Source organism: Aedes albopictus, chromosome 3, assembly GCF_035046485.1.
Source record: "Aedes albopictus strain Foshan chromosome 3, AalbF5, whole genome shotgun sequence".
Taxonomy (NCBI): Eukaryota; Metazoa; Arthropoda; class Insecta; order Diptera; family Culicidae; genus Aedes; species Aedes albopictus.
This window is the reverse complement of record NC_085138.1, coordinates 201828514-201837494: the sequence shown is the minus strand read 5'-3', so window position 1 is coordinate 201837494 and position 8981 is coordinate 201828514. Positions and strand designations below refer to the sequence as shown.

The following is an 8981-nucleotide window of genomic DNA, read 5'->3' as shown; positions in this document are numbered from 1 at the left end:
AGTCATTTTCATCATCTGCGACTGGAGATCATTGTGCATCTGGCGGAACAGCTCGTAAGGGAATTCCTGAAATTCAATGCATCAACTTAGCATAATCCAAAACGAAAATCGAACAGACACGGTACCTACCTTCGAATTGGATGACATTTTCTTGACCCCTTCCGAAATGATGCAGTTTTCACCTTGCCCTCAGAATGGCGTTTTTTCAATCGATTTTTTCACCTCGTTTCACGTTTTATCCATTGTTAAACACTGTCCACGGGAAAACCGTTTCCCATTCCGGCTAATTTCACTGTAATTTGTGCACAAAACAGGCAAAAACGTAGATTAAAATCGGAAAAATTCACAAAATTTACACTGTTGTTTATAAAAGCTTTTGGCGAGGCTTGCAATCCGCAGGGCAGAGGTCTTTTTTTGGGTGGCCGTCGAAAAGAGAAAATTAGTGTCAAAATTTATTGGGGTGCTACCGTGAACGCACTCTATCTGGCGGCTTTCCTCACGTAGGCCGAAAGGGGTCCAACGATGGGGATTAATGTAAATAGCATATTTTTCAATATTTATTAATAAATAGTGGTTTCTGCTTTTAGTGGTGTTGTGTGTACGTACACGTTGCATTACACGAACACTACCTGAGTTACTGGTTGAAAATAGTAAACAAAAATCAGCTGTTCCCGGCAAAATCAAATGGGCATATTTTCAACCAGTAGATTTGCCGCAAAACAGTTTTAATTTTCATGGGTAGAATGACAGTTCAATCGATAAAATGACCGTTCGACCCGAACAAAAAAAATTCCCCATACAAACTTTAAATGCATTTTAATATTGTCGCGCTTATCTTAGATTCTCAGCAAGCTGCGTTCGAAACGCGCAGCTTCAGATCGCGCCAGACCGCGCACGTATGATTTGTACACGGTGTGCACCTTGGCTAAAATTGTTTTGCAGCCGCCGGGTGGAGCTGTCAGCCGCCGTGTACAAATCAAACGGGCGCAATCTTATGGCGGCTGAGTCAGATCAGCAGGATCTGAGTGATTAAGCTAGGATGCACAATAATAGCTCGAGGCTAATATATTGTTCTAATTTGGTATTTCCTCGTAACTGCTTCCGCAGGTTAATATTTTTCATTGCAGCTTGCAACGACTTTAGCTTTTTTGTTGTTAGTAAATATGAAAATTGTTAGCCTGCGGTAGCAGTTTTCCGAAAACATCTACGTATAACTTTTACACTCTTATTGTAAAAACATATTTAAACAATATGGTATACCATTTATTTCAATATAGCTGACAATAAATGAACATTGAACACAGTATGTCATAAGGTATTGGAAAAATTTTGTTCGAGAAAAATGCTGGTTTTTTATTGTAACATAACTTAACCGCCTATTCCACATATTGTATTTTGGTCGAGAACCATCTACGAGACTGTCAAAAATCTTTGTAGTACGGTTGAGTTATTGTTACTCTGGATATTATACGATACTGTTGAGATATTGTAGTGAATAGTTGCTAACAGTATGATAAACAGTTAGTATGGTTCATGGTGTAGGGAATGAGAGTGGGTGTATATTGAAATTAAAATAGAATTGATGCATATCAATTTAGAGTGTGTTGGAGAAGCCCTGTGAGTGAAACGAAAGACTAATTTAAAGAAAGGGGCTAACATGGATCTTTGAATTGGGAGAAAATGTGGAAAGAGAAGGAGAGGAATAAAATAGAAAAACAAGTCAGTCTTATAACGAACTTTGTGGAAAGATGTTTGGTGGTATGAACGCTCTGAGTTTGTGGAAGAAAAGTAGCACCTAGCCGTATGAAACGATCAGCCAAGCGAAAGTGGGAGTGCGGCTTCCGCGAAACACGACACATGGTTATGCGGGTCTGCATCTTGTCACTTTAATTTGCAGAAGAGAGAGTCGATGAAGAGAATTCGCTCATATGTTGCTTACGCCCTTATTTAAACTCAATAATCTAATGGATATAGAACCGACAAAATCACAAATCGACACCGAAAAGGACTTTTGTGAGACACCCTAACGACGAAGATCCTTTTTCCCGGACACATGGGACACGTTCTCAGCTTTGACAACCTACCTCGTTGTGAACAAACCTTGCCTTTGCTTTTCCTTTTTCATTCGCTTTCGCGCGGAGCAGTCAGTGCAGTCGTCAGTCACTTCTCTCGTGTCATTCGTTTCGTAAGCTTTTTCAAGCCATCGTCGTCGTCTATCAAAATTCGATTCGTCGTTGTGTTTTAATGTTTCGTCCCGTGGGTGCGTGAAGAAAAAATACATTTTTGTGCAGTTTCCCAATGTCTATCGGGATCAATTTACGTGTCACCGGGCACACCTCGATCGGGGGCCGGAAGTACCAGGAAGACTTCTTCTCGGTCGCCTACCAGCAGACGGAAAACGACCAAAGTTTGGAGTACGCCTTCTTCGGGATCTACGATGGCCATGGCGGAGCTGAGGCGTCACTTTACGCAAGGGAACATCTGATGAATACCATCGTGAGCCAGAAGCTGTTCTGGTCGGAAAACGACGAAGACGTGCTGAAGGCCATCCGGGACGGGTACATCCAGACGCACTACTCGATGTGGCGCGAGCAAGGTAAGATTTTTTTTTCTGTTTTCGAGATTAGCGATACCTACGCGAAAGGCCAGTGTTCGACATTTTCTTTTTCTCGCTGCGTTTTGTGTTGTCAAGAGCGATACTCTACGAATACTAGCGCACCGTTTGTGTGACGATTGTTGTGACTAATTTACGAGGGAAAATCAAATTTTGCTAGACATAACGAAATAAAGTGCAGAAACCAAGGCAGAAACTCTCGCGAAAATTTCCAAAATATTGATAAATTATTTTTTTCTTGAGTTTTCATGTTTTGACTTGAGGCGCGAAGTTTCCTGTCAAAGCTTAATGGTTCTGCTAGCTGGTGATGGAAACTTTCTACTTTTGATTCGGTATCTCACCAATACACTTGCACTCACTTGCTTGTTTATTACAATGTTTGTTGTGTTTATTTTGTTATTCGCATCTAAATTAATGCAGTCATATCACATACTTAACTGCGGTTAACTGGGTATCTGAAAAAAAAACCTAAATCCTGGTATCAGCTCTGAATCATGGAAGCGCGAAACCATGTAAGAAATCCTGGAATCAAAAGCCTTGTTTCAGTTTGTGTAGTAATGTTCTCTTATCACCCGGACGTTAACTTGCCACTATTGCATCAAGGAAGCCCCGGACTAGCATTGGGAAAATCTGACCTAATGCGTATTGCACTTAGTTTATGTTAATGTATCTTAGAGTGTAATCAAATGATCATTAACAATCATTAGTCGCTCGCGCGCGATGACGCGCAACTGCGCGATCAATGTTACAAAAACAATAAACAAGAGCCTGGACGCGCTCTTCTGAAAACAGCAGCCAAACGAGTTACAAGTGACTAGTTAACTCCCGAAGAAACTCCCCCCAAGCTATTAATATTGTTTAAGTTGATGGGGTCTCGCGGTTGTTTAAGTCAGTGGTTAGAAGGGTCCTCCCGTCTGTTGGTCTGAAGTGGACCCGGATAATCCAATTCAATGTGGCTAACACATCGATTTTTGTGAATCGATTCGAATCGGAATCGATTCACCGATTTAATCGAATGCTTTGCATCGATGTTTACACATCGATTCAATATTATAAAATATTACAAAACTATAAAATGATTCATTTGTGTTGTGACAGGGAGTTCAATACAGTTTCATCTTAGCAGTTCTTCTGCTTCTTCACTTCATAAACAAGCTTCGTTGAAAGACTGATCCTATTTATCAAAAACGTGACAATTGATCTATAAGACTTGCCTACTTCGTTCTTTTTTACTTCAGTGTATCTGAACTGATCTCACCGCTCTATCCTTCACAAAAATTTGCTGCATGTAGTTCAAGTTCATGGTATGTATAATTTGTCTAAATAAGGCCGGAACAACTCGATAAGGGAGAGGTGATAAATAATAAATGTATTTGATCAAACATTACCCAAACAATAAGGCAACATCGTCAAACTCATCGGATTTATTAAGAAATTTTCTTGATGACTCTAATTTCACTTTAAAATTTTAAAATTTCTTGAATAATTCAACACTGATTTTTCATTAGGGCCTAACTGACATTTTCGAATTCTCTTCATCGATCCTCTCTTTGTGTTATGTATTACAAAATGCATATTGAGTTTTGGATGAAATGCGAAGAAGACGACTACATGTTGCTATAGAAACATAAAGAATAATGATTTTGTTTGTTTTGATCAAGATATTAGCTAAAGAGCGAGTCGACGAAGAGAAATCGATCAAGTCAGTTAGGCCCTTATGAAAAATCATTGACATTGATGTAAAAAAATTACATTTTTTCGAGAAAAATCCAAAAAGTGTCAATCCATGATAACTTTTTTCAACGTTTAAAAAGTACCTTTGTTTTAATAGTTTGTTACATATTGTTAGTGTACGTTAAAAATTTCATACAATTCGGTTCACTCGTTTCCGAGATATGACAGCTCAAAAATGAGTTGTCTAAAAAATAATTTTATACCCGAACGGTTCTAACTTTGCGAAACATTATTCAATCATGCCCAAATTTGTACCAATGATGCACATATAATAGGTTGACAAACAGTCAAAATTTGAGATTTTTTTATGCACTCTATGAAAAGTTATAGCATGTTGAACTTTTTTGTGAGAGAAAAAAAAGTTGCCTATCCCAAACATTTTGGCCACCCCCTGTATCTAGAATCCTAAGAAGGATTTTTTTCCGAAAATCTTATAAGAATTCTTCTTGGTAGGGATTACGAAAACTTCTAGAATGGACTTCCCCAGCATCTTCAGAACGATTCTCTGGAATTCTGAAAAGCATTCCCACATAAACAGAAAAAAAACACAGCTTCCAGAAAGACATTCCCCCAAAGGACTCCCCTAATCTCCTGAAAGGGATTGTTCCAGAGCTCTGAGAGTGATTCCTCTAGATTCTAGAATACTTCAAATTATTACACCAGAATCTCAAGAGAATCTTCGTATTATCTTGTCAGGGACTCTGCCAGAATCCTGAAAGGGATTTCTGGGAGCTACTGCCCCAGAATACAAAAAAAAAAACAGAATTCTACTGGGATTCTCGTAGAATGCTGAGAGGGAAGGATTTCTTCCGAACCCTAAGAGGAATCACAAAATCTATGCAAGGGATTCTCCAAAATCCAAATTTCTCTAGAGAATTCTGCCCAGAATCTCGTGAGATGAAGATTGTTAATAATTCTGAAAGAAAGTGCCCTAGAACCTTGAAAAATATAGCCCCAGAATCCCAATCATGACACAAATTCCCCAGAATCTTAAGAGAAATTTCCCCAAAATTCTGATGGGGATTACCCCAGAAAGCCGAATTTTCAGAGAATCTTGGGAAGAGTATCCGCTGGATATTTAGTGATATTCCTCCAGAACTTTAAAAGGACCTAACACAGAATCCTTAGCAGGATACCACTAGAATATTGTGTAGAAATCCCTCAGAATCCTAAGAAATACTTCCCAGAATTCTGAGAGGAATTTCGCCACAATTTTAAGAATGCTGAGTATGATTCCCCAAGAAGTCTGAGAGGAGTTGCTGAGAATGCGGATAAAGATTTCTTCAGAATTCTGAGTGGGATCCCAAGTGAGGGTCTCCCAGAACCCTTACCCCACGTCTCCACTAAACAGAAATGTCTTGCCATTTTGCTGCCAGAGAGAGAGAACAGAAATGATCAACACCGCTGTTTTCCATGCAAACAGCGAGAGAACATTTCTGTCATGACACATCTGTCCAGCAAAATGGCAAGACATTTCTGCCTAGTGGAGACGTCGGGTTAAAGCAATCCAAACAGATCATCCAGAAATTCTTTAGAATCCTGAAAGGGATTTCACCCTAGGTAAGGAACCCTGGTAGGAAATACCCCTAAATCCAGAAATGAAATCCCTTAGAATCCAGAGATTCCCTAAAATTCTAATAGGTAGAAGGTAGGGTAACCAATATAATTTGGACCCCCATATATTTTGAACCCCCTGGGTCGTATTACCACGATTTTCACAGATTTAATGACAAGATGACGAATATTTTTAGAATCATTCACCAAATTAGACTGCTGACTGCTCTGCACGAGCAGCAACCATTTCCCCACTGAAAATATCATTATATGCCTTATTTTTTTTTTTTCAATCTCGCCATCCGCACGAGTGCCGCAACATTCGCATTAGCATTAAGCGAGTCTGTTACGGGTATAAATATTTGTTACAATAATAAGACAGAATAATTGTTTAATGTGTTTAAAGTTCAATATTCGTTCGTTCCTTGTGCTACATGTTGAATTTTAACTTGTAAATATTACCCTAGTATTAATGAACATTTATAGGGTTCTGGCAGGATAGAGGCCAATGAAGTGCAATCCTATTTCGATTGCCAACATTCAGGCCATTTCGGGCCGCGATTAAGAACTAGATACGTAAACCTTTCCCTGACACAGACTTCAAGTCATAGAGCTCTAGTATCGAAACCCGAAACGGGATGCCCGATTAGGATCAGTTATCCTAGACAAAACCATGCTATGAACACAGCAACAAATGCTGTGAACTAAAAGGCAAACTGCCAACTAAAATACAATTCCAGGATGACTGATGGACACAAACCAATAAATGAAACCTCGTCATCCTGTGATCGGAAGATGTTATCCATTTGGATAACAGGGCACATTTATGTTGTGTTGTGCTGCGTCAATTTGTGATGTTCCTAAATTGTGCATTTGTAAGGTTCTATGTGTCGTGATGTGTAAATCATTTGTAATAATTAATTTACTTTTATTTTTGTAACATGGCGAACAACGTGGGGCCCTTGCATTTGTAGGGTTCCATGTTGTATTTTTGTAACAAGTCGTACAAATTCGTAGGTGGTACAGTCCTAGACCGCTGTTATGAGGGTTGCCTCCTTCCCGTCCGAACCAAAGCACAAAGACTTTAAACTAATCTCTGACTCTTAGACAAGACTGACGCAATCATCCAATGGTCGAGCACTGTCCTGGCCATGTCCTTGCGACTGCTGAGGAATGAGAAAGGATGGTTAGTTTTGGACACCTATGAAAAATGTAGACAGCTCTACGATCTCTCAGTGTCACAGGAATTTGGGCGTTGTTAGTGGAAGGGAAACTCTAAAGGATACGCTTGGTCAACGTTATTTATATCATACGATAAATTTACCTCAAACCTGCTCAAATAAAATGTTGATTAGCAGTACATTGAAACAAAATAAACTACAAAACACAAAAAAGTGCATCAAACTTTGATCTAGAATCCTGGGAGAGATTACTTCAGTTTTCTGAGATGGATTCTCTCATAATATTTTATAGGAACTCTTTTAGAATCCTGAGAGATTTGCTCAGATTCCCGTGATGGATTTTCCCTGAATCCTGTGACGGATTGCCTCAAAATCCTGAGAGAAGTTTTTCCTCGGTATTCTCCCAGGATATCCCCAGGACTCCCTGGCAGATTCTTTCATTATCTTAAGAGAAATTCTCCTGCAGTATTGAAAGACATCCCATTAGACCAACCCAACCAACCTACCTAGTCACAGGTCATTTTCTTCACGCGTAGACGAAGCCCAGGATACCTACCGCAGGCACCCTCAAGTCTCTTGCAGAGGTGTTGACTGTTATAACCGCACTGTTATAACCGGTAATTTATGAACAAAGAGAGGCATTCCTCAAGTGTGAATAACATACGACCGAGTACGTTCATAGTCAAATCAGAACTGACCTTTATTCTTATATATTTATTTTTATATACATCATCTGTTTCACTTGAGAACTCATGTTAGTGGGTTCGGTGGTTTTACCGAGTGGGCAAAGCCACTACATTGACATACCGTGGTATGACCCCGAATCAGAAGCTTCGGTTGCCATGTGACGAACAGCATTCGGAAATGTTACTTACTTTACAACATTGCTCTATCCGTGTGTCAAGAGGCGCTCTCGGCTACATCCCACTATCAAGGTGCTTCTATACAAAACCGTTTTTTGGCCGACGTTGGGGTATGGGTTTCCCACATGGTTCGACTGCGCGCAAAGTCCTCGAAACAAAGTTCAAATCAAGCAGAATCGTATACTGAAGATGATGCTGGATCTGAGCCCGTTCCACCCGACTAACGAGGTGCACAGGTGTTGGTGCTGGTGTTGAACGAATCGACGACTGATTCCAGAGACTTGTTTCCAAATTCCTGCTGAGTAGTTCGACCTCTGTAAACCCTGTTTTACAAGAGTTGGTAGCATAGTTTTGTAGTGCCGTGCTATTAGTTTAAGCTTTCTTTTTCTATCCCGTGTTTTTGTGATTATTTCGAAGGTTTTTGTTTGTACTTCCCTTCCATGTTCATTTGTAGTTCGTTGGTTTTAAATACTTAATTTAGTCTTGTTTATTCTAATCGGTATAAGGAATTTCGTTTCATGATGAAGAATTTTATGCACAAAAATGTATCGTAGATTTACGAAATAAATAATATCAATTCAGCGGTTTGTTGCAAGAGGACCGTGGAATATGTGTGGGTTGTTATCCTACTTACGAATCATCAACTGAGGACCATGGTGCGTAGTGGACCGTGATCCCGTGCATAAGATCGCTTTGCCGAGGTCCTTAGTTTTGAAGCGATTGTGGAGTAACGACTTGAAACTGCGCTTCAACTTCACTTCGTTAGTGAAGTGATCATCAAAATGTAAGCTAGGACGAAACATATTGTCATACAGTGGCTCAACTTAGGATTGCTCCAGTCCGTACTCCCTCAGCGTTTTATACAGCCGCCTGTTTCACACTCGGCTCGCCTCTTTGAGCCCGTACATTCCCTTTGGAAACCACATGCTTCACATCGATAACATGGTCAACCAGTTTTTATAACAAGGTTGTGCAATGTGCATTACCGCAAGCGCCAGGAGGTATCGGATGGTAGGATATCGTACCACCGGGTAG

The 8981-nt window shown here is 39.9% G+C and overlaps 1 non-coding gene across 1 annotated transcript in view; it reads left to right on the top strand.

Moving 5' to 3' along the window:
• The first annotated feature begins 2151 nt into the window (after positions 1–2151).
• Positions 2152–8981, top strand: part of LOC109404486 (uncharacterized) — a 37019-nt gene continuing 30189 nt past the window's right edge. The window contains exon 1 of the transcript XR_009998942.1: positions 2152–2596. This is a non-coding gene — a transcript (uncharacterized LOC109404486). The remainder of the gene's footprint in view (positions 2597–8981) is intronic.